This window comes from Hemitrygon akajei, chromosome 2 (assembly GCF_048418815.1).
Source record: "Hemitrygon akajei chromosome 2, sHemAka1.3, whole genome shotgun sequence".
In the NCBI taxonomy this organism is placed as follows: Eukaryota; Metazoa; Chordata; class Chondrichthyes; order Myliobatiformes; family Dasyatidae; genus Hemitrygon; species Hemitrygon akajei.
In genome coordinates, this window is record NC_133125.1 from 97,017,378 (window position 1) to 97,044,156 (window position 26,779).

Genomic DNA, 26,779 nt, shown 5'->3' on the forward strand with positions numbered 1-26,779 from the left:
TGATCCAGCTCAAACCACATCACGAATTTTGCAGATGATACTACAGCAGTTGGCCTCATTAACAACAATGATGAGTCAGCACACAGAGAGGTTGGCTAACTAGTGTGGGAACAACAACCTGAGTCTGAACATGGACAGGACAAAAGGGGTAATTTTGGACTTCAGGAATGCATGGGACGACCACTCTCCATTACACATCAATGGCTCTGCCCTGGAGAGAGTGAAGAGCACCAAGTTCCTTAGTGTGCACATAACATATGATTTAACCTGGACCCACAACATTTCCTCACTGGTCAAAAAAGCACACCAGCATCTACACTTTCTGAGGAGATTGAGGCTTGCAAGGCTCCTCACCTCCATTCTAACGACTTTCTACTGGAGCAGCATTAAGAGTCTCCCATCTAATTGCACCATTGAACAGTACGGAGGCTGCAAGGCATCAGACCACAAGACCCTACAGAGGACAGTAAAACTTGGTGAAAGGATCACTGGGGTCTCCTCCACCCTATTTGTGTCATTTACCAGGAGCATTGCAGACAAAAGGCCCAAAGCATTGTTGACGATCCCTCCCACCCATGCCACAATCTCTTTCACCCACTACCATCAGGAAAGAGGTACAGAAGCATCAGGACTAGGACTGCCAGACTGAGTAACAGCTTCTTCCCTCAGGCTGCGAGACTAATGAATACCCTGTCACCACCGAGATCTCTTCACTAGGTCAGCGTGCTGTTTACTGTATAGCGTACGGTTTACTGTTTAGCTGTGCTGAATACATTTTGAATAATATTTTATTAAAAATGGATCTAATGCTTATATAATTAATATATTTTATTAACTTATTTATGGCAATATTTTGGTTTATATGCTGTGTGTGTTATAGAGTTTGTAGATGCACTGTGGTCTGGAGGAACATTGTTTCATTCGGTTGTATATGTGTAGAGTCGGAGGATAATAAACTTGTACTTAAACTTGCACTCTGGTTCTGAACTCTCCCACTGTTGAAAGCATCCACTCCATGTCCACTCCACCTAGACCTTTCAATATTTGTGCTTTCATTCTATGAAACTTCAGCGAGTACATGCCCAGAGCTATCAAACACTCCTCATACATTTTCCTAATGTACTTGCCTCAACCACTTTCTCTGGAAGCTAGTTCCATGTACATATCTCCCACCCACTATGTAAAAAAGGTTGCCCCTCAGGTTCTTATTAAACCTTTTCACTCTGATCTTAAAACTATGCCCTCTAGTTTTTGATTCCTCAACCCTAGAAAAAGCACTGGTCTACGCTGCTCGTGATTTTATATACTTCTATGACTCTGCCTCTGTTCTAAGGAGTAAAGCCTGTTTGACCTCTCCCTGTGACTCAGTCCCTTGAGATCTGGCAACATCCTCATAAATCTTTTTGCACTTTTTTCAGTTTCATCACATCCTTCCTATAATATAGTGACCAAAGCTAAACACACTACTTCAAATGTGGCCTGATCAACATCTTGTACAATCGCAACATCATCTCCCAATTTTTATATTCAGTGCCTTGGCCGATGAAGGCCATCAGACCAACAGCCTCTTCACTGCTTTGTCTACCTGTGACTCCACTTTAAGGTATGTCTGTTCTACAACAGTACTCAGGGTCCCTCTTTCAATGTAGAAGACCTAGTCCTGATGAAGGGTCTTGGCCAAAGGTGCCAACTATTCATTGCCTTTTATAGATTGCTGCCTGACCTGTTGAGTTCCTCCAGTATTTTGTGTGTGTGTGTGTTGCCCTAGATTTCCAGCATCTGCAGTCTCTGTTGTGTCTCCATGTAAAAGACCTACTTTGATTTGTTCTTCAAAATGTTACACTTCAAACATTTGAATTAAATTCCATTTGCCATTCCTCAGCCCATCCACAACCTACCAAGATCCTTCTGCAATTCTTGATGCTCCTCTTTACTGTCTGCTACACCACCTATTTTACTGTCAACTGAACGATGGTTAAACCATAATAATTCAGTAATAGCATGACTGTATAGTGACATACACTGAAGGATTGTACCTTGCTCTCGAGCCCGGGAGCAACTCAAAGTAGCAGAGCCCAGGTCCGAGAGTAAGGAACTACCCGAGGCAGATTGGGTTGAGAGGGCCAGGGTGTCAGAGCTGGAGGCAAGGGAAGGGCTGGTTCAGCTCGCTGCTCCATGGTTTACTCATCTCTGTACTGAACTGAGGCAGTGGCCTGCAACTAATGGGCTTATGAATCAGCCGTGGGTTCACGTTCGTGAGCTTCAGTTCTGAATGCTATTCGCTTAGTTTTATTGTTTGCATGATTTGTGCTTTTTTTTCTCCCCGCACATTCAATGGTCTTCTTTTGTTTTAATAGTTTCTATTGGGTTTCTTTGTTTTGTGGCTGCCTATAAGGTAGTGAATTTCAAGGCTGTGTAAAGTATACATACTTTGATAATGTATCTACTTTGAACTTCAATATCTTACCTACACCTACCATTTAAATGAAAGGTGTGGCAGGCTGCTAGATCAGCCTACTTTGGGTGCCATAAAACTGAGGAGTCAGGTATGAAGTATGGCTGACCGTTTACTCAGCAACTTAAGGAATTCCCAGGACTCAGTAGTGAGTCCACCTGCAGTGCATGAAGCCATCTGTGTCCTCATCTACCCCCACATTGATTGCTAATTTGGCACAGGTCTGAACCACTCTGCCACTGCAAATGCACACATGCTGGTATTTCGTTGTGGAACACCCGGCATTGCACTCTGGTCAGTTAAACTAAACCCATCTCACTTCTCAGCTGGAAGGAAACATTTCAAGAGAATTATTTAAAGCACAATTTGTTATCCTGAAGTGTAATCCACTCTCAACCAGCACCACAGATTAACTGGTTACTCATGGTATTTGCTGTTATTGGAGCTTATTGTCCACACATCCACAATGCTGGCTGCATTCCATTGACTCTAAAGCACTTTGGAATATCCCGAGGATGTGCGAAGAGTGATCTTTTATTATCACGGCAATTTTAAAGATGGCTATCACTCATTTTTGAAGAGAAGTGAGGGCCAGATTACATGGTATAATATACAGCGTTAAATAACTCACAGTTATGACATTTTCTTTTATTTATTTAATAATAACTGAATACCCATTTGCAAATAACTGTCTGGCCGTGGAGTATTGAGACTGGAATGCCAGTGTAATTTCACTGGTTGTCCACATTAATTCTCTAATGAAAGCATTCCTTGTTTGCCAACCTTTTTTCCTGCAAGTTATTTCTAGTTCAAAAATCAATTGGAAATAAAAGATATTCAGTGAAACATCATACCAAAAAGGTACTTTATTGCAGACTATTTAGTGACAATGGTGAAAACATAATATTATATTTTTAGTAAAAAATACGAATTATAATACAGCCTTGGGAGTGCTACATCCTCTGGTTAGCTTAACGTTAACTCAGCCGATTAGCACTCATGAAGAATTCATTCAGCCTTATTGTGCAGATATCTATCATAGGTCAATCTTGGCCAATTCAATTCCTCTGTATTTTTAGAGTACAGGCAATATTGCACAAGCAATCCAGACTCCTTCGTTATTTCACAGAGATTGCAGAGGTCAGCAGAGTAGAATCGGTCAGGCGTACAGAGCAGGGGAAGTAAACAGGAACAAGGTTCTTGTATCGTCCCAAGGTGACCTCCCCTACCAGCATGCTTGCTGCTCAAGAGTGTCAGCAGCACCAAATGAAAACTGTGCAAGCTATGTAAGGGGCAAATGTTCCTGATCATGTGGATAGTTTGTGCATCTTCATGTGACATTGTCGTCAAGTTAAATGGGAAGTACCACTGGTGCTATTAATATACAGAACAGGAAATAAAGTCAGGCGTGTTTACTCACCTTGAGGGAGAATTTATTCTCACTTCATTACTTGCCTCACTGTCAATTTGTGATAAACATTTATTCCCAATTTGTTGAATAAGTATATGCAAGCACTTTTGTATGTATGTTTTTAAAATCAGAATGTTAATTTGAGATTCTCCTATTTTTATTTTTTAGAACATAGAAATGTACAATTTAATATATTTTGATGAACAGAATGTAGCTCAGCATTGCAATAGAGAAGTCCAGATGATCAATGCTGCTCTAAAACAGCCATGCATTCTCTCCCTGTTTATGGTCTCTCAAGGTTAACAGCCTTGAGTGAGTTAATCTGGTTTGAATAAATCTGGATTACCATGTGAATCAAACCTTTGTTGGCACACTGGGCATCAAAGGCTACAGGCTTACATTCAATAGCATGAGCAGTCCTTAAAGGGGCATTGTCACCTCACACAAGTGTTGCCAGACAAGTCCTTGGTAAAGCAGAAGGGGCCTTCAGTGTGCAGTGACATTTTACTGCCATTTTGCATGGATGGCTGAAAAAAGATCTATGCAAGGACAAGTTTGCGCCCCTGTAATTAGGCAAATTTAATGTCAGCATGCATTGCTTCCACGCCAACAAGGATCATTGTAGCTTTGTGATTTGTGAGAAGGAACCAAAGAAAAGAAGTTGAAATATTTTTGAGGTGGTGGGATGAATAATTGAAGAATCATCTTTCTAGTTACAATTGAGTCTCAACACAGAAATATTGGAAATATATTGTGCCAATTAAAAATAAAAGATGCAGGAACATAGTCACACAAACATCAGGATAAGACTTCATCTGCTTCATCTGGATTTAGGTAGCAACATTAAGTAAAGCGTAACTCTTCAGTATTCACACCTCCTCAGTTTGTTCTTGGTTCTGCTGAAGCATTTTTTTCTACTGTCTCACCAAGGTAGAACTGATGGATTTGTCTGACATCAAACAACAAGAGCAGATGCAAACAGCAGTGAAAATATTCACACCTTGGTTCTCATCTAACACTCTCTCCTGCCTACTTTTGTTTATCACTGACAACCTGATCTAATTATGTGCAACTTTTCAGCATAATTAACTTTGTGGCATCTTTTTTTTAAAAAAACACAATGAACATACCCAGAAATAGGAGGATTGCTTGATTAATTGCTTACTAATGGGGGACAGCTCCAGTACTTTGAAATATTTGCTGTAGGTATTCTAGTTCTCAGAAGAGTATAGGTAGGCAGGGAACCTGCAATCCAGTAGACCTTGAGATTTATGCCAGGTCTGAAATTTTAATCTTCAAGTACTTGTTTCTGCCAATGAAAGAAAATTGCTGATACATTGAAGATGATACATTGAAGATGGTGATGAATTTTGGTATCAATGTTTATTTTTGTCAAATGGTGCTCCCTCCCCACCCCCGAAAGCAAAAGTGGTTCAAATTTACCAGGGTGTTATTGGAAGCCTTAATTTTGGGGGGCAGGGTAGATTGGGAGAGAAAATTGATCTTGCAAGCATTACATGCAATGGTCATGTTGCCAGGTAGATTGAGAAATCTTCAAGGATGTCCTCAAAGATTCCTGGAAGAACTGTGTGTTGTCTCCATCAATACCAGCCTTTTGGATGGTATTGAGAACCATGAGTCCATGTATTGGGAGCGCATAGAAGGCGATGTAGGTGGTGGAAGAAACAACCACTTCATATATGACAAAGGGTCTCGGCCCAAAACGTCGACAGCGCTTCTCCCTATAGATGCTGCCTGGCCTGCTGTGTTCCACCAGCATTTTGTGTGTGTTGTTGTTCATATATTATCCACTTGTTTGGCCCATCAGCTGCCCCTTCTGTGGAAGTCTTTAGTTCCCACACTGACCCACAAGACCCACAACAAATAGAAGGAGGTTATACTCAATCCCAAGTGAATGTCAGAGAAAAGGAAAGAGAATGAATTCCAGTCAACAGATGTTGATGTATAGGAATAGCTACCCCTACTTCATTCAGATTTTGATCATTTCTATGTCTTCTTTGTTCCTCTTGGATGCCTTCAAAGTTGACACATTAGGGAGGTAACATCAAGTTTATGCATCCTTACACCTGAAATGAAATAGAACAAATTACTCCAGAAGACTGAACCTGGCATTTAGTGGGTTGAGTTAAATGGCCTATCAGGTACTTGTGTTGGCACACCAGGATGAAAAGGCATAATGATCCATATCTTAATAGAAGGATTCTATTAGAAGGATGCCATGGACCTCTACCATTAACTGAGGGGGTCCATGTACCCCAGTTTGGAAACTCTGCCTTAATGCAATAGAAACATAGAAATCTACAACACATTACAGGCCTTTCAGCTCACAGTGTTGTATTCTAGAAACTGCCTAGAATTTCCCTACCGTAGAGCCCTTTATTTTTCTAAGCTCCATGTACCTATCTAACAGACTCTTAAAAGACGCTAGAACAACACACAATGATTTCATTAAACGAATGCAGGAAAAGTTAGAAATTTGTATGGCTGGACTTGAATCAACCTAAAATTAATTTGCCTGAAGAGTAACATATAACTTCAGCCTTAATCTAACTGTTCAAGGAAACTGGGGGGACTTTTTGGATTTTCTTCAATCACATGTTTTGTAGTCAGTATGAAGTAAATTAAGAAACATCTTTACATCATTTAGGAAAGGACACTGGCAGATAAATTACTGAACAGAAACTTGCAGAGCCTTGCATGCCTTCAATCAACATTGTTCTTCCTCTGTTTCAAATCCCAATCTTGGTATTTGCTGTTAATCTATTAGTGCTGCATGTGCATTTGCCTGGTCCTTCTTGCCCAGGATGAAATCCACAGTTTGTCAAATCTGTGTGGTGATTTATGCTCAATGGTCTCACCATTTTTAAAGAAAATAGAAGCAGGAAATATGAAGTGCACGATGAAGTGAAATAAGAAGGTTGTTAGAGGTAGATTTCCTGCACAGGGAATGGGGTTGCATGGAATATCCTGCCAGGTATGATGGTCGAGGCAGATACATTAGGACTGATTGATGACTCTGGGCCTGTACTCCCTGGAATTCAGAAGAATGGAGGGGGGGGGGGGGGAGGGGCGAGGAAATCTCATTGAAACCTATCAAATGTTGAAAGGCCTGGATAGAATGGCTGGAGAGAGGGTGTTTCCTACAGTGGTGGTGGGGGGGGGGGGGGGGGGAGTATCTAAGGCCAGAGGACACGGCCTCAGAATAGAGGGACATCCATTCAGAATGGAGATGAGGAGGAATTTCTTTAGCCAGGGAGTGGTGAATCTGTGGAATCCATTGTCACAGGTGGCTTTGGAGGCCAAGTCATTGAGTATATTTTAAGGCTGATGAGGTTGATAGATTCTTGATTATTTAGGACATGAAGGGATTTGGGGAGAAGACAGGAGATTGAGGCTGAGAAGGAAATGGATCAATCATGATAAAATGGTGGAGAGACTTGATGGGCCAAATGGCCTAATTCTGCTCCTATATCTTATGGACTATCTTATATTAGGGACATTTAGACAAGTTCATGGATGATAGAAAAATGGAGGGTTATATAGGAGGGAAGGGTTAGATTAATCCTAGAGTAGGTTATAAGGTCAGCACAACATTGTGGGCTGAAGGGCCTGTACTGTACTACAGTGTTCCATGTTCTTTATAAGATCTGAAATGTCATGATCCTTGTGGCCAGTACCAGTAGTTCACACCTAAATGGCATTCTATCAGAGATAGGTGAACTGATGCTTTGGTATTAATGTTGGCATCCTGAATGAGATAAGACAGACTGGAGAGGTCAGTTTAATGAATACACCATCCCAACATTGAGGGAGAAACTGGAAGAAGAATGAGATCATCGTAGAATACCGCTGAAGGAGGAGCTAGTTTGGAGCCTTGGCAGCCGACCCTGAAGAATAGTGAAAGGACTCCTGGCTTGCCTACCAAGAACTAGGACTGGTCTGATGAGAATAACTGGGCGATCAAAGAGCTAACTAACTACAAATATAAACTATTCCTGGACTGAAAGTTCACCTTTCCTAAAGGGAAAAGAAACCAGAGATCCAAAGAAAAATTCATGACCTATAGAAGAGTGGGTGTGTGGAAGGAGATCAGAGGACTCAGCAACCTGCTGACAGCAGTGACATGCCTGTGTGCTATCGTGCTGTCAAGGCCATCTGTGGCCCAAACACTCTGGAACCCACCCTACTGAGAGCCACAAATGGGAGGAGGTGGTGACATCATCAGGAACAGAGAAGCGCTTCAAAGACCTTCTCGACCACAACTCTCTCCTTGTTGTGAATGTACTTGAATCCATTCCACAGTAATCCACTTCATTCTGCCTTGTTGCCTGTGGTGACCAACAAGACCATATGCCATATTGCAAATAAAAGAATAACAAAGGGCAAACAGTATCTCTGCTAATGTTTTAAAAATGGCACTGAAGGGCTTTGGTTAGGAATCCAGAATCTTTTTGTCATTGCTGGGAAGAAGAAGATATTCCAGAGGACCTCAGGGATGTAACAGTACGGATCAGCTTCAAGAAGGAAATAAGACCAATTGTCTTATTCAGGATCTCCCAATGTCGACTGTTTATTCATTGCCATAGATGCTGTCTGACCTGCTGAGTTCTTCCATCATTTTGTAAGAGTCCCACCTGTCTGCCACAGAGAAAATTATCACCAGGATACTCTTATAAAAACGCCATTGACTGGGTGAATCACGGATTCTCTCCATCTCAAGCTGGAGTGGAGATGATTGTTACCATCTGATCATGCCAAAACAAATGCAGGGAACAATATCAACCATTATTTGAGGCCTTTTTCATCCTCACTCACAAAAGCTTTGATTCTGTCAAGTAAATGAAGATCATAAAAGAAGAATGGAAATCTAAAATAAAAATGGTAAAATCTGGAAATAGTCAAGCTTCATCAGTGGGAAGAGAAATAGAGTTAATACCTCATGTTGATGACTTCATCACTGCTGATAACCTAGCCACTGTCTGTTCAGAGTAAAACAGAACTATGGAAGCCTTTATTCCCCCAGATAAACATGTTGTGGTCTGCAACACATGTACCAGATCTTCTGTCACATCAATAGCTATCAAATGTTCTGTCCTAATGTAATATTTAGTGTTTACTAACTCACAGAGGAACACCTCCATTACAGTTATCAATTTGCAGGCAAATTAGTTCATTTTTTAAATGTTTATCAACTACAGTTATTCTGTAAAATAGGCTTCCTGGTTTTGGCAGTCACAACTAATCCAATAACTTCTTGCAGAATCAATGAAAAGCTGGCATGGCAATGCCTTTGGGATCATATTCGTTGTATCTCTGTGTGCTATGGACAGCCTGAGGGCCATAGCAGAAGCATCAGTAACTCACTTTTATGCTCATAATTATGCTTATATATCATAATGCTTATAATTCATTGAGTGGCTGCAAAAAGTATTTTCCTTTTGGGATTGTATGCTATAATTTGATAGAGGTAATGGGGGCCAAGAATTTTGTATGTTTACCCAATTATTTTCTATGGACTAATCCACAGCACTGATAACAGTGAATGTTATTAGAGTATGATGAAGGGACTTGGCCATTACACTGCATCAGCTTCACCGTGTGGTATGGTGTGGACGATCACAGTTTATGACCATGATTGTCCTTGGCAAATTCTACTGAAATGGTTTGCATTGCCTTCTTCTGGGCAGTGTCCTTACAAGATGGGTGACCCCAGCCAATGTCAATACGCCTCAGAGATTGCCTGCCTGGTGTCAGTGGTCGCATAACCAGGATTTGTGATGTGCACCAGCTGTCGTAAGACCATCCACCATCTGATCCCATGGCTTCATGTGACCCTTATTGGGGGGTGGGGTGCTAAGCAGGAGCTCACTACACCTTGGAGGCTAGTGGAGGAAAGGAATGCCTTACACCTCTTTTAGTAAAGACAATTCTCCACCCTGTCACCAATTATACTGCATAGAAGGGCCATTAAATAGAAATGAATGTTTTTCATTAATGAAGCTTCCTTGGTTCTATAATCTTAGCAGGTATTCATACAAACTTATATATTTATTTTTAATACCAGATCTATTGTAGTTTTGTAATACCCATAAAGTCTTTATGCATCAATACTCCTAATTCAGGGCTCATCGAGAATAGACTGACGGCAAAAATCCATCCTTTGCTTCAAGTATCAAAAGATACTATTATTTGTGCCTTTTAAGATTAACTGAGCTTTCATTTGGTTAATACAATCAGTCATATGAATTGTCTTTTAGCATACTTCTGGGAGAAAGTGTGTAAGGGAATGGTAAAATGAAGAAAAACATGGATCATGGGATTCAATAGCATGGGCTTAGGAGCAATTTGTCAGTCTGCTAAGAAGCTGAAACAAAATGCTTTTCATGTAAATGTTTACAAACTGCATATAAAGTCATACAGTCATAGAGCTATGTAGCATGGAAACAGGCCCTTTGGGCGAACAAATCCGTACTGGTGATAGTGCCCACTCAGCTAGTCCCAATTTCCTGTCTGGCCATATCCCTTTGGGCCTCTCTCCCCCAACTACCGATCCAAGTGCTTCTTAAATGACACTATTATAGTTGCCTCAGCCACTTCCACCATTCCATATACCCACCACCCTCAGTGTGAAAATGTTGCCCTTGAGGTCCCTTTTAAATCGTGCCTCTCTCACCCTAAGTTCAAAGATTCAAAGCACATTCATCATCAAAGTATGTATGCAGTATACAATCCTGAGATTCGTCTTCCCCACTGACAGTCATGAAACAAAGAAAACCATGGAACTTGTTCAAAGAAAATCTATTCCCCTTAGCTTTGGACTCCCCTACCTTGGGGTAAAGACTGTTACTATCTACCTCATCTACACCTGACATAATTTTACACACTTCTGTAAGGTCACACCGCATTCTTCTGTGCTTCAAGGAATAAAAACCTAGCCTGGTCAATCTCTTCCTGTAATTCAGACCCTTGATTTCTGGTAGCATCCTCATAAATCTTCTTTTGGATTCTTCCCAGTTTGTCCTTTGAAAAGTTTTTCCAAAACTATACACAGTACTCCAAGTGAGGCTTCATCAAAAAATTAAGGACTAAAGGCATATCAGAAGAATGGGAATAAAGGCCATTTGATGTGGAAAGGAGAGAGGGAATGTATTTTGGAAAAAGAAGATAAATTATAATGATGGAATTGGAGAATAGAGAAGCCTACATATTCAAATACATAATATTATGAATAAGCGCATCAACAGTTACGGGGAGAAGACAGGAGAATGAGGTTGAGAGGGATAATAAATGAGTCACAATGGAATGGTGGAGCAGACTCAATGGTATAAATGGCCTACTTCTGGTCTTATGTCTTCTTTGTGTCTTATGTGATTGCATATGGACAAAATGATGAAGAGGCCAACACAATGTTCACACTTTCTAGGCATGTAGGACATCACACTTTATGTCAACCTGTCAATCAATCTTCAGGCATGCCACTCAGGAAGCTGTGCTGATTTTTATTTTGTGTCTGTATGTGCAGAATCGTAACTATATGTACTGTGTTTTACACCTTGATCCCAGAGGAATGCTATTTCACTTAACTGTATACATGCATATGGTTGAATGACAATAAATTTGAACTTGACTTGATTTGACATCGGGGTGGATTTTGGTCTCAGCTTTGAACACATAACACCATTCATTACACTTGCTTCTCCAGAAAGACATTTTCGGAAGTTCGAAGTTCAAAGTAAGTTATTAAAGTACATATGTGTTACCATATACTACCTTGAGATTCATTTTCTTGTAGGCATTTACAGGAAAAATATAAATAACATAGAATTTGATAGAAATCTATACATAAGTCACGTGAAAAATAAGACAAACTGTGCATATAAAAAATAGTACTAGAGCATGAGTTGTAGCGTCCTTGAAAATGAGTCTGAAGGTCATAGATTCAGTTCAGTGTAGAGCTATCCATGTTGGTTCAGGAGTCTGATGGTAGTAGGGTAATAATTCTTCCTGAACCTGGTGGTGTAGGACCTAAGGCTCCTCTACCCAATAGTAGGAACAAGAAGAGGTTATGACCAGGGTAGTAGATGTCTTTGATGATGGATGCTGCTTTCTTGTGGCAGTGCTCCATGTAAGTGCATTTAACAAAAGGAGGGCTTTGCCTGTGATGGGCTATTGTTTGGTTGCTTTGGAACTTACTGTGAATTTGAGAGGCAGAAAGTTGCAGCATTTTTTACAGGATATTTGGCAGCTATGCAAAGAGGGTAACTATGTATCTCCTTCACCAGTACCAGAGGTTCCCAACCTGGGGTCCATGGATCCCTTGCTTAGTGGCATTGGTCCACAGCATATAAAAAGTTTAGGAACCACTGACTGATAAGAGACTCGACAAGGAACTGTCAAACTGTTAAACTCACTATGAAATAAGGCGCAAGAGCACTGAGAGAAAGAATGAATCAAATGAGAGAGGAAATTTATTTTAAAAATATATATTTAACAATGATTAAATTCTAAAAGAAAAAGAATCCACAAATGTAAAAAGTTAATTTTCTGTGGCTGTCTCACATACCTTTTTTCTGTCAATAAGGTAATCCTTTGCACAAGGATTCCACAACTTTATCTCACATTGGTTAATTGTAGAAACACAAGAAAAGTGACATAATTTCTGATTATGCCCCATTTCTGATGTTTCATGATTCTCAATTGATCTTCTAATAAGTGTGCTGAACTTTTTTTTTCTGAGGCAAAGGAATTGAGGGTAGAAATGAAACTTCATCCAGGAAAGGGGAGGTCATCTCAGTGTACTATGTGCAATTATATCATTAACTCAATTATAAAACAATTTACAGAGACATTTTCCTTAAAATATGAATTATATAGTCATGTTGAAAATGAGACATTCTACATTGTTGACATTTGGCTGATTCAGTGGTCGTGATAGGATGATAACTATTGCTGATCTTTCTTCTTAGATCACTGAGAAACTGCTTCCACTCTATCTCTGGGTTTGGTGGTGACTGATGAGGCGCATGTGGAAAGTGCAGACTGTTTGGTAGATCAAGCATGAGTTTCCTGGTTGGGTATGCAGGTTTGTAGCTTGTGAGGAGGCACACTCCTTCTGCCATCTATGCTCAGTTAGCCCTTCATATGTGGTCTCCAAGTTCTCAATACCATATCTTCTTCACTTTAGGTTGCCACAGGTCATCATAACCAGGGTCGGCGAGCTGGGGAGTAGGAGCGATAACCACCCACTACCCATTAAATACTCCCAATAGTGTGTCTCAAATAGTCTCTGACAACTAAGACCAGCTCCTGGCCTTCACGTGAAATCTAGAGCTGGAGTCCCCAGTGCAGTCCTACATTGTGTTAATGCTGATTGGCAACTCCTGCAACACCGCTGATGCCAAACTGTATTGATCTTTCCTTTGGATTCATCACCTGCATGGAGTGAGTGAGCCTGCTGGCTGGGTAACAGCTTGCTCTTCCTATTGTACCATCCTAGCTTACATACTAGCTTGCATAAACAGCTAGGACACAAGATCCATAGTCAACCCCAATCAATGGAGGGCCTACTAAGTAGTTACAGATGGAAGATTCCTCAAAGTCAGGGGAATGTTGTATTTTTCAAGGAAGCTTAGAGTACATTGAACATCTAGCAAACTCTTGATGACAGAGCTCAGAACAGAGTGTCTGGAGTCAGACATGTGAAAGATGTAGCCTACTCAATGGAGCCAACTGAGTGTAATTAGATTCTAGGGAAGTTGGGTTGGTAGAGGCCATTGATATTTTTCAATTATTTTTCTAGTAAATTTGGAGAATTATGGAGAAGCAGTTTTACTGATCTCTTTCCAGTGTCTTGAGCTTTCTACTATAAGTAGTCCACGTCTCCGAATTATGCAGGATACTGCTGCCTGTTCAATCATAAGTGCTGTCCAAACATTGAATCTTGATTTTCTAACACCCCTTTCCTCAGTCAAGCAAATGTTGTGCTGGTGCATTAAAGGTGATGGTGAATTTTATGACTGTGTTTGTCAAGAGATAGTTCATAAGATATGAAAAGTGGTTCATGTTGGTTGTGTGTTGTCCTACAGATGCTGTTTGGTAAACGATCTTTGTCTTGCAGATATTATGCGTAGGGCACATCATCAAACTACAGTGTTTTAATGAAGCTTGGTTGTGGGCGTGCTCAGAAGCAGAGCTCCTAGGGTGGCCTGGTGGTGCGGTTGGGACGGTTCATTGTCTCACAGCAGCAGGTACCCGAGATCACTCTTGACATCCGATGCAGGATTTATAAAGTTTGCATGTTCCCCTTGTGCCTTCTTGGATTTCCTCCAGATGCACTGCTTTCTTCCCACATCCCAAAGACTGGTAGCATAATTGACCACTGTAAGATGCCCATAATGTCTAGATCAGGGGTTCCCAACCCTTTTTATGCCAAGGACCAATACCATTAAGCAAGGGGTTCATGGACCACAGGTTGGGAAACTCTGGTCTAAATGAATGGCAGAATCCAGAGGGGGTGGGGTGGGTAGCTGATGGGAATGTGAGGAGAATAAAAAGAAGGGATTAATTAAGATGGCAGTATAAATGGCAGTTGATAATCTGGTGCAGACTCTGTGGGTCAAAGAGCCTGTGTTCTGTGCTGGATGACTCTATGTATCTAGCATTATTAATAGGCAACTTGTGACACCAGGATTGTGACTTGGTGGCTAGTCTTTAAATAAATACTCCAAGTACTGAGGCATTTTTAAACTTTTGTCGAGCAAGTTCATCACCTGATGCCTTTGTTGTTCGTGCATTCCGCTTACATCCACTATCCGTTTCAATTAGAAATTAAAAAAAAAATTAAATGGTGTTGTACAACCTTGACTTTATCGAGTCGATCACTGTTTTTAAATGTATAATGAGCAATGGAGACTTTATTTCCAGCACTCAGCTTTCTATTTCCTCCCCCTGTTCCCTCATCTAGTTATTCATGATGAGGCAGTTCCTGACAACTCTTCAACTCCTTGCCAAGTGGTTGTTCTTTATGTGTGACTCCTGACAGATAATATGTGTCAATAGGTTGTCTAACTGGTGATGAATAATATAACTAATGCCAGTCAGTCACTGATAGACATCCTGACAGATGGACTTATAAGCAGAGGTCAAAACACAGTGTTCAAGAGAGTGAATATTAGCTGATTTTTTTCCCTCTCTGTTTAGTCAAAGGGCTCTGAAGCCAATTGGACTTCTATTGCTGAAACCACTTGTGATAAGATCAGCTCTTCACCTCATCATCTACCTCGTTATGATATTGCACTGTACTGTCTGCGTGCACTGCACTTTCTCTTTGGCTGTTACACTTTGTACTGCATTCTGTTTTTGTTTTACCTTGTGTTATTTCAATGCACAGTTTATGATTTAATCTGCACAAGCAATATGCTAGATAAGCTTTTCCCTATACATTGGTACATGTGAAGTTAATTTACCAATTCCAGTTCAGTGCTATTCGTGAGGTGAAACAGTAAAGTGTGATCATTGTAGCTCACCTCTTCATCAGTGAACCCCTACTTTCACCCTGACTGCCATCTTCTAAACCTCATAAATATGGCTCTGCTTCTCTGTCAAATTCAGACCATTAGACCAGAGGTTCTCAATCTGTGGTCCATGGACCCCTCAGTTAATGGTAGTGGTTCATGGTATGAAAAGGTTGGGAACCCCTGCATTAGACCATAATTTATAGGCACAGATTTAGGCCATTTACCCATGAAGTCTGCTCCATTGTAGCTGATTTATTATCCCTCTCAACCCCATTCTCCTGCCTGTAACTTATGGCATCCTTACTAATCAAGAACCTATCGACCTCCGCTTTAAATTTATCCAATGACTTGGCCTCCACAGCCATCTGTGACAATGAATTTCACAGAGTCACCAGCCTCTGACTAAAGAAATTCCTCCTCATTTCTGTTCTAAAGGGCACCCCTGACCTCCTTTAAACTCATGAGTATCATGTAAATCATCAAAAGGATGATGGCAGAAATTATATTACCTATTTTGAATGGCACTTGGGAGTCTATTTCCAGTGAGTCATGCATGGGCTGATATGTATGAAAAGTAAGGCAAGATGAAACAGGGGGACCCGAGAGCAGAGTTTAGTTGTTGCAAACACTTTAATTCTGGAAAACATTTTTCCTGCAGTCGTGAAAGAGGGCGCTTCATTTGCCCCAATCCCACTGGGAAGAAGAGTAGTGGGAAAAAGTGGGCAACAAAACTTTGGCGAATGGAAGAAAAAGAACAGTTGCATAGGAAATGCTATTGCAACTTTGTGTCTCATTGTTTTGGCAAAATAATATCAGTCAGGATCAATTTCAGAAGTAAGAATTATTTAAGAGTTAAAATCCATTTATGGTAATCATAGGATAGTTAGGGATGCCATGTGATATCCTCGATGTGAAGAGACAGACACGACATGTAAACCTATGTCTTGAGGAATAGTGGAGAAGAGGGCTCAGATTTCTAATTTTGTTGGAACAGTTTATGAAGAAAGGAAACAAAGCAGAAGTGATGGACTTCAGCCAAGGCAGGAAGTGCCAATTTCCTGGCCTAGGTTTTAAAAAAACGGTGGTAGAAGATTTAAACTGGTATGACAAGGTGCAGGACAATTGAACCAATTATGCAGAGAGTAATAACTATTGAAACAGGAGAGGGATAAGACACCACATGCCACGAGTAAGGTAGGAAATCATCAAAGTGAAGACAAAAAAAGTTTATCATTGCTGCTGGACAAGATGATGGCATAAAAGATATAGTCTAAAGTGTGGGGATTGTGACTGACTTAGCATTAATATATAATAGGAATAAAGGGTGATACCTTAGAGTTAATGGAAACCTTTATATAAAGATGAGAAGACTGAATAAATTGAGATGCGAGGGTTAAGTGCCAAAGTTCAAAGGGCATAGCTCAAAGGGCTCAGGTGGTCCAAAAGTTCCAAAGGAATAGACATTAAGATACTGCTGTGCATCATATTAGTGAACATATTATTCAAGAGTTAAGACAAATTGAAATTTAGAATGGATGAAACAAGTTTAACTGAGACAGAAAAATAGACAATGTTTGCAGCTTCCCTTTGACTGGAGAGTGTATAAATTAAAAGAGAGGTTTTTTTTTGCAATATTTCAGTGTATTGCTGTTTCTGTGTTTTCTATTAAGGATAATAGTAAAAACTGTATTTCTGAATTTAGTAGTCATCTTGACTGAAAAAGCATGCTCATTTCTTCAATCCTATCAATTTGACTAGCTTAGCTTAACTAATAATGTGTTTTATGCTGCATGCACATTTTTTCAGCATATCAAATTGAAAATCTGATGGTAATTTCTTTGGGTGGGGAAAACAATTTTACTATGTGCTAAGTCCATGAATAGCCTTTTTTTTTAGAGGTACTGATGGCAGAGAGCTAAGATTCTCTGCCCTCTGTGGTTCCACAACAAATGTGAAAATCTCATTGGCTAGTGCTCAAAAACAAAACCCCTGCAAAATTAAAAATAAACTCAATTTAATTTCCTGTGTGTCAACAATGGGGCTGGAATTTAGTCTTCCATAAAACCTACAGGTTGAGAGGGTCGGAGGTCAGTGTAGCCAAGGAAATATACGTTTGTTCAATTGGTGTAAAAGTGTTGCTGGATTTATATCATTGGGATTTCACTGACATGCTCATACAACTGTGCAATAGTGACATGGTATGTCGATTTAGTAAAGGTAGAATCCACAGTGCTTTGTCTCAGAGGGGGTGTTTTCCATTACTACATTGGTGAGTGATCTTGATGTATTTATTCATCTGTGTGTAATCATATAGGTAGCATATGCAAATTGGCACTTGCATAGTTATCATGTTGCGGTTAAAAGTGCAAAATAAAATGTAATCTTGTATTTCTGCCACAGGGCAAAAAAAAATCCCTATTGGGAGAGACTTCAACACCACTGTGACAATTGAATTGCACATCTAGGATCCTTAACTCTAGCTAGCCACTGAAAACAACTGGGAACTGCCTTTTCAATGTGGGAGGTAATCTGGCCAGGCACGGACAACGTTACGGACTGTACTTGCCCAGGGTCTGCTTCTTCTGAGTTCCAAACTCAACATGTGTAGTATAAACACTGGATGTTTATTGTACCAATAGTTTGTGGATGAAATGTCAGGTAATATAGCTTTCACCGTATGAAGTGGTATAAAGTCATTTCACTTTGTACTATGGGGTTATGCAAGGTCAATTCAGCATTTTTAGCCATCAGAGTTTAATTCTGAATCACTATAATTGAAAACATGAGTTTACAACATTTACTAGCATGCTATAAAAATGTAGTATTCCCTTGTGCGGTTTTAAGTCATTGCATCTCCATGCTTCTAAAGCATAATATATCTTGTGTTCACTGAATCACTTGGAATCGTGAGGGGCACTCCAGAGTCCCATGATAGTTATGTTTTCCTCTTGCTCTTTTTTTAGAAGATGGTGTATTCAGTTAATAAATCTATTAACAAAGAGGGTCTGAAAAAGTTTGCTTTTCACCTAGAATACAGTGGCAGCAGCCAACTATAAAAGCAAAATTACTGCAGCTCTGCCCTTAACTAACAACAATGAGATGTTTTTTTTTCTGCCGTGCGTGGGAGTCTCAGCAGAAAGGGTCATATGTTTTTGTTTTTCATTTAGGTAGAGATCTTTTTTCTAATGGCTCTTCTTCTAACTTTCCGGCTTGCTGGCTGAGGCACTGAAACAGAACTAAGCTGTGGGCCATGGGCAGAGCTACATGAGGATTTACAGGGCATCTCACTGAGACAGCAAATCGGAGGTGGCCTGATGGGACTGCTGTCTCTATGTTTCCAAATCTCTTTGTGAGAAGAGTATGACACATTATTGAACTACACCACCCACCTTCCCTTTTTAGATGAAGACATTGTGTAATAACAGATAGTGTTAGCACATATTTGCTATTGCCAAGAACATTACTTTTTCCACCAGAGAAGTCACTTTTTTTTACCATTATTACAACATGATTTTTACAGGGATAAATCACTGTCTAAAAACCCTGATGGATCTGAGTTTACTTCCTGTTGTAAGTTGTTTAACTAAGCAGTCTGTGAGGTTTATCATCACTGTGTTAAATATTGCACGTAGAATTCTACTTATTGCCTGTGGAAATTAAAGTTTAAACATTGTAGACTTTTAAAAAATATCTGATGTCGCAAGAGAAGGGACTTTTCTCTTTTAAGGGACATCAGGTCGCTGATCATGAATCAACATTGGTACTAAAGTGTGCATTGTACTCTGTGCTCATGTTATTTGTGTTTCTGCTTTCTGGTCACTCCTTCTTTATTGCTATTTTATGTGATTTTGATCAGGGCAGACTGGCTCTGCAGCCTGCAGTCAACAAATGACACAGAGCCAAACTGAACCGAACTGAACTAAACAGAACAATTACTTCAAAGACTCTGTGGTTTGATATTTTATATTCTGTGTTTTTCACTCGCTTTTTGCTGTTTGCACATATTGTTTTTTGTGTGTTGGGTGTTTGATGCTTTCTTCAAACAGTTTCCATGGCATTTCTTATTCTGTGGCTGTCTGTGGAAAGACAAGTCTTAGGGTTGTACACTGCATATGTACTTTGATAGTGAATGAGCTTTGGATCTTTGAAATTGCAAACCATACAGAACCTGCATTTTAAAATAAAGTACGTGTAGAATTCAGCTTTGCTATTCTTTGAGGTTATTCATTGTATGCCAGCAGATTTTATTTATCTCTCCTCACTTGCCCTTTTCAAGTGGTTTGCTTCCTGTTGTGCTTGTTGCCCCACTATGTTTACTCCACTCTTCACTGTACTAAGGCTGAGGCTGTGGGCCTGCTCTGGCTGTCTGGGCTTTGTATCTGCATGCTCCATTACGTTTACTGTGCAATGTGCTCAACTGAGGCTGAGGCTGTGGGCCTGCTCTGCTGCTTAGGCTGCTCCCGGCTTCGTGTCTGAGGAGCATTTGCTTACTTTTATTTTTCACACAAATTTTTTCTCTCTCCCTGCACATTGGGTGGTTGACAGTTTGTTTAAAACATTTTTTTTAAGGGGTTTCTTGTTTTGTGGCTGCCTGTCAGTCATTCGAGTCCCAGGTGGAGACTCAGGAGTACCAGTGCCAACAAATGTAGAAGGATTCTTCATTGTTGTTTCTGTAACAATTTTGTTTTGCCATTCAGGGTTGTCAGCTCTGAACTGAACTCCCAAACCTGGAGGACCAGTGGATAAATCTTAGTCTGACCTCTACCCTTTGACCTGTTTGGCATGGGTAACCCTACCAAGAGCCAAAGCATAAAGCCCTGACCCCAGCCAACATATCTCTGGGTCATTGAGGCATGCAACCCTCTAAACCACGATATGGTTGTTGTCCTCCTGGAGGATATGTATAACTCGCTGGGTTTTATCTAAAAGGTTAATGACATTACCAAATCTTTGAAGATTGACTAATTTTGTAGTTTCTCAATACCTGATAATTGGAGGAAGTTTTAAACCCGAATGACACATATTTTCTGGAATAACATTTGCTATTTATTTTTGTACAGAAACAAACACTTTGGAGAAACAAAAGGCAACTTTATGACAATGGGTTTGAATTTGGCAAGGTACACTTCCTTCTGGCAAAATAACAATTACATTTCATGGGAGGGTAACTCATTTACATGTTTTACTTCACCATATACATTACACAGTTTCTAAAAGAACAGAATTTCAATGTTTGCATGATCATGAGATCAGTAAATATTAAGTTAATTCTTAAATTTATCATTTGTGTAAGGTTCGGTGAACAAACTAATGGTCTTTTCACTTGATGAATCCTTGTTAAATTCTGAAGGTATTCAATGGCAAGCTTTGGAGTGCACTATCAACAGATCCTTCACTAACATCCATTTCTAACATCCTTGCAGCAGATTATCACTGTCATATCACTGGACAGAGAAATGACAACCCTACCACCTAGAAAATACACTGTTAGCAACACAGTGAGCAGACTGTAAAACGACTTTGTTCCTCTGGTTGTGATGTGCCTTTGATCTCCGATTGTCATCCATGTTACCATTATCACGCACTGTTACAGGATAGCTGCCTACCAGTCCATTCACAAGTGTGCCTGTGCTCCTTTATTTTTTTTAACTTTAAACAGCAAATTCCTTAGAATCGGGATGGTGCTATCCTCATCCATCAATCTCCGCAGTTTATTGACATTTAAAATTTACTATTAAATTTATCATCATGCTCTGGAGAAATTGAAGTATTCTCCTCAATCGGAATTGATTGTAAATGAAGCCCTGTCTCACTTGCGTGGAAGTGTACACTTACCTCATGAGGGAAGTAGGGCTAAGTTGTGGTGAAGTCCACCTATGTAATGACATTTTTGTAATCCACTCTTCCAGCTGTCCTTTGCTTTAGTGTGTTTTTAATTCCGGCACTGTAAGGAATAGGTATAGATGTGATGCATTTACCATAGCATGAGAAAAGAGTGAATTTCACGTCTACTGTTTAAAGAGAAAACCAGAAAAAAATTGTCAAAAAATCTCATCTATTTGCAGTTTTTTTTACTGCCTCTTATGGCACTGGCATTTAGGGCAGCAATGAAGGTCCTCTATCTCTGGCAGAGTTTAGGACATCCTTCATCATATCAGAAATTTCCCCTCAGTTTTCACTACTGTCAGACACACTAGTCCCGGGTGGAGAACATAGAACATAGAATAGTACAGCACATTACAAGCCCTTTCAGCCCACAATGTTGTGCTGACCCTCAAACCCTGCCTCCCATATAAACCCCCACCTTAAATTCCTCCATATACCTGTCTAGTAGTCTGTTAAACTTCACTAGTGTATCTGCCTCCATTGACTCAGGTAGTGCATTCCACGCACCAACCACTCTCTGAGTAAAAAACCTTCCTCTAATATCCCCCTTAAACTTCCCTCCCCTTACCTTAAAGCCATGTCCTCTTGTACTGAGCAGTGGTGCCCTGGGGAAGAGTTTCTGGCTATCCACTCTATCTATTCCTCTTAATATCTTGTACACCTCTATCATGTCTCCTCTCATCCTCCTTCTCTCCAAAGAGTAAAGCCCTAGCTCCCTTAATCTCTGATCATAATCCATACTCTCTAAACCAGGCAGCATCCTGGTAAATCTCCTCTGTACCCTTTCCAATGATTCCACATCCTTCCTATAGTGAGGCGACCAGAACTGGATATAGTACTCCCAAGTGTGGCCTAACCAGAGTTTTATAGAGCTGCATCATTACATTGTGACTCTTAAACTCTATCCCTCGACTTATGAAAGCTAACACCCCATAAGCTTTCTTAACTACCCTATCTACCTGTGAGGCAACTTTCAGGGATCTGTGGACGTACCCCCAGATCCCTCTGCTCCTGCACACTACCAAGTATCCTGCCATTTACGGTACTTTGCACTCTGCCTTGGAGTTTGTCCTTCCAAAGTGTACCACCTCACACTTCTCCAGGTTGAACTCCATCTGCCACTTCTCAGCCCACTTCTGCATCCTATCAATGTCTCTCTGCAATCTTCGACTCAGGAATAATATCACACTCAGATGTAGAAGGACTCTTCATAGCTGTTTCCATAACAATTTTGTTTGACCAGTCAGGGTTGTTAGTCCTGAGCTGAACCCACAAACTTGGAAGACCGGTGGACCACTCTTAGCCTGGCCTCTTCCCTTTGACCTGTTTGGCATGGATGACCCTACCAAGAGCCAAAGCATAAAGCCCTGACTCCAGCCAACATCATGTGGAGATCTCTTAAGGCAGAATTACTTTACTTGTGTATGAACAACAAATCTTGTGTTATATTGACGTTGATTTCAACACTGAAATTAGCGAGTACAAGGCTACTATTTTAGACTCACTTCATTCTGAATCCCTAGTGCGATTTGCTTTCCCCGAGGTTTGAAGTGCATCCCTCAGCATCCCTTCTTTCCAGTGAGAGCAGGTTATGGGGCCACAACTGGTGTCACTGTGAAAGCAGCCAATAAAATTTGTGCTAGGAAAGCCTGATTTAGTGCCTTCCTTGATGATCAAGCTGAGTTGCAGGGCCTGCCATGTGTTGAATTGCAGCTGTTAGCTTGCATCCTTCTATTTAATGGATGCTCTTCAGAGTTCTTGTTGATTGTTTTATTTCAATCTCCATTGCTTAATTTTATTTCTTTGCATGTCCTTTGCTTGACTTATGAAACTTTTTTGAAGCTGACTAACTTTGTTGAAGAGTTCATGAAGCTCGTCATTCCAGAAATGAGGTAAATACTGTGGATGTTGAATTCTTCCTTTTCTCATGCTGTGGTAAATGCCTTTTCCTTGCATTGCCTGGATTAAAAACACATCATATAGCAAGGGGCATTTGAAAGAGTACAGTACAAATATTCTCACTCCATAAATGGACTTCACCACAGCTTAACTCTATTTCACTCATCAGATAGGTGTACACTTCTGTGGTGGACTGATTCTTGCAAGTGAGTTGGAGCTTCATTTACAAAATGTCCTGACTGAGGAGAATCTAGTGACCAATGCTCTCCAAATCAGTAGGAATCTTGAAGTCAACAACTTAAATAGTTGTTCAAGCTGTTCCTAAAACATTGACTGGGGGTTTTCAGGCTCCTATACCTCCTTTCTGATGGTAGTAATAAGAAGAGATCATGTCCAGGGTGATGGGTGTCCTTAATGATGGATGCTGCCCATTTGAAGCACCTCCTTTTGAAGATGTCCTCGATGCTGGGGAGGGCAAGAGCTGGCTGATTGCGTAACCTGCTGCAGCTTTTTCCAATCCTGTGTAGTGGCCTCTCCATAGCAGACAGTGATTCAACCAGTTAGATTGTTCTCCAAGTTACCGCTGTAAAAATTTGCCCGAGTCTTTGGTGACATACCAAGTGTCTTCAAACTCCTAATGAAATATAGCTACTGCCATGACTTTGTCATAATTGCATCCATCTGTTGGGTCCAGGTTAGACCTTCAGAAATGTTGATACCAAGAAACTGCTAACCCTTTTCATTGCTGATTCCTCACTGAGGACTGTTGTGTGTTCCCTCGACTTTCCTGTCCTGAAGTCCTGAAGACATTTTAATGAGGGCCACATCCATTTCATCTGTTGGAAAAGGGCCAGTGGCATTTTCCGGTGATATTTCTCCTTCAACTAGCATCACTAAATTGTTGTTGTTATCAAAATGCAGCTTGTGGGATCTTGCTATGCGACCATTGTTTTCCATAACTTAACTGTTAAAGACATCATAAAAGCTCTCAAGAAGTTCAGTCAGAAGAGGGTATTTATAAGATCAAATATGTTATACAGTGCTTACGGGATTGCATGTGCTAAAACCAAAAGAGGAGGGTAATTCCTTTATTTCAGTCCATCAATAACTTTAATAAAGTCAGTATCAAAGGAGCAGAATATGGTCCCAAATCAAGCACGCAACTGGCAAATAGGTCAACAAAAGGAGTTAGCTAGAATTGCCTGTCAACAATTCTGTTTAGCATTTAACAACTATTGAGCAATCCTTTGCCAAGCTATGGTTATCTGAATATAATTAAATGGTAAGTAATGCAATTTTTAAAAGCCAAGGCCCTGCATTAGTATCCACTACAAAGTGAAACGCAGCAATCAAAAAATCTTCTGTTCATTTTCAAGATAAAAATCTTTGTTCTATGTTGCTGAACCCTGGCCCTCTGAGCTCTACTTTCCTGTCTCACATCTAAGCACTGGTCATTCAGCATGTAACAAAAGTTCATTTATAAAAAGTTTCTTTATACATACAGTAATAAATAGGAGAGCAGTACCCTCCCCATTCTCTCATATAAAGCATTCCTTGAGTCTTTAGATTAAATCCCACTCTGTTGGAGTGACTCACGTTGTATGACATTCCAGAGAAAGAGTAATTAAGCCATTGCTGAAAATTGATGTAATGGGTGCTTTCAATGATACTTTAATAGACATGAATGGTGTTTTGGCAGACAATTGGAAATAGCACCAGATATCTAATTGCATTGCTGTCTACTACCCGAGGCATCGGGAGGAGGGAATTTGAGTGGGATACATATATATCCTTTTAATGTTGATCTTTAACTTTAGTTGCGGGAAGGAAGTCATTTGAATTACACAACTTAATTTACCTACTTTTCTCAGATTCTTTCATACAGGCTGCTTGTTCTGTGCCTTACAGGGGCAGCTTCATTATGAAGTATTATGGAGAACTTTACCCCGGTGCATGTAAAGAGATAACAATGATTTAAATTTCACATTAATTACGCATGACAACATCGAAGTGAAAACACACAGAGGGGAAGGATTACCTTAGTTACTCTGTGTGGTAAAATTATAAGCACATTTTTTGGATCTGTTTATGATTTTGCTGTACATTTCTATCCCTTTACAAAGAGTCTCCGCTTTTCACAAAGATACCACTAGGTTATCTCTTCCAACCAACATTCTATCAGAATCTTGGTTACAATTTTTATAACTTTTGAATATGACTTTTTCATTAACATTCACTTTTGATCAACAGTTGCAGACACACACTTTCAACTTTATATGACAATTATAATCCCTTCAGTAACTTCTTTGCCCTGAGACTAAATTTACAAAGGAACATCCCTTCTGCCAACAAATTGGACTGGATCTTTACTTCAAAGCATCTAAGAAGTATCTGGATGAGCACTTAAATCACCGAGAACAGGAAAGACACAAAGTCAGTGCCAGTAAATAGGATTGGTACGGACATTTGATGGTTGACTTGGGATGCTATGTTGAAGTTGGGAGGTTATGTTAAAGTTGTTTAAGAAGTTGGAGTGTCCTAATTTGGAGTATTGTCTGCAGTTCTGGTTGCCTTCTTACACAAAAGATATTAATAAGATACAAAGAGTGCAGAGAAATTTTACAAGGATAGGGAAACTTTTAAAAGGGTAGGACATTATTCCCTGGAGCACAGGAGAATGAGGGGAGATTTGATAGAGGTATAGTACTGTCCAAAAGTCTTAGGCACATATATATAGCTAGGCTACCTAAAACTTTTGCACAGTACTGTAGTAATTTTATGTATTGCACTGTACTGCTGCCATGAAAATAAAATAAATTACATGGCATATGTGAGTGACAATAAGCCTGATTCTGATATAGTTCTCTATTGTGGACTGAGAATGGGAAGGGGACAGGGAGAGGGGAATCATAGTTGGGGAAAAAAGAGGAAGGGAGAGGGGAGGGAACAGGAAGCACCAGAGCGACATTTTGTAATGATCAATAAAGCAATTGTTTGGTATTAAATGACCTTGCCTGATGTCTCAGGGCTGGATGTGTCTGCTCCTGTTCCACCCCCTGCCTCTGGCAATCCCTCTCTGCCACCTGTCCCACACCCCACTGGCTCCACCCTCACCATTTCCAACATCCTGTGCTCCCACCAGATTTACAAGCTCACTCTTTGCTCCACAATGGCAAATACAGTACTGCACAAAAGTCTTAGGCTATACAACATAAAAATCATATACAAAATAATTTGGTGTACTGTATAGACAGGGTGATTTCAAGCTAACTCTTTCCAAGAAGGTTGTGTGATAGTAGAGGTCATGGGTGAAGGGTGAAATGTGAAATGTTTAAGGGGAACATGAAAGGGAATCTTCTTCACTCGGGGTGGTAAAAGTGTGAAGCTAGCTGTCAGTGGAAGCAGTGAATGTGAGTTAGATTTTAACATCTAAGACAGGGCTATGGTCCTGGTTCAGGTTGACGGGACTAGGCAAAATGATAGTTCAGCACGGACTAGATGGGCTAAAGGGCCTATTTCAGTACTGTAGTGTTCTATGACTCTATGATGGGTAGAAGGTCCTATTTCTGTGGTGTGCGATTCTGACTCTTT

At 40.3% G+C, this 26,779-nt stretch overlaps 1 long non-coding RNA gene across 2 annotated transcripts in view; it reads right to left on the minus strand.

Moving 5' to 3' along the window:
• Positions 1–3,402: 3,402 nt before the first annotated feature.
• LOC140714628 (uncharacterized) overlaps positions 3,403–26,779 on the minus strand; it is a 31,580-nt gene continuing 8,203 nt past the window's right edge. For both annotated transcript variants that reach the window (XR_012095956.1, XR_012095958.1), the window contains exons 2-3: positions 21,239–21,347; positions 3,403–5,953 (exon numbers count right to left, since the gene is read on the minus strand). This is a non-coding gene — a long non-coding RNA (uncharacterized lncRNA). The remainder of the gene's footprint in view (positions 5,954–21,238; positions 21,348–26,779) is intronic.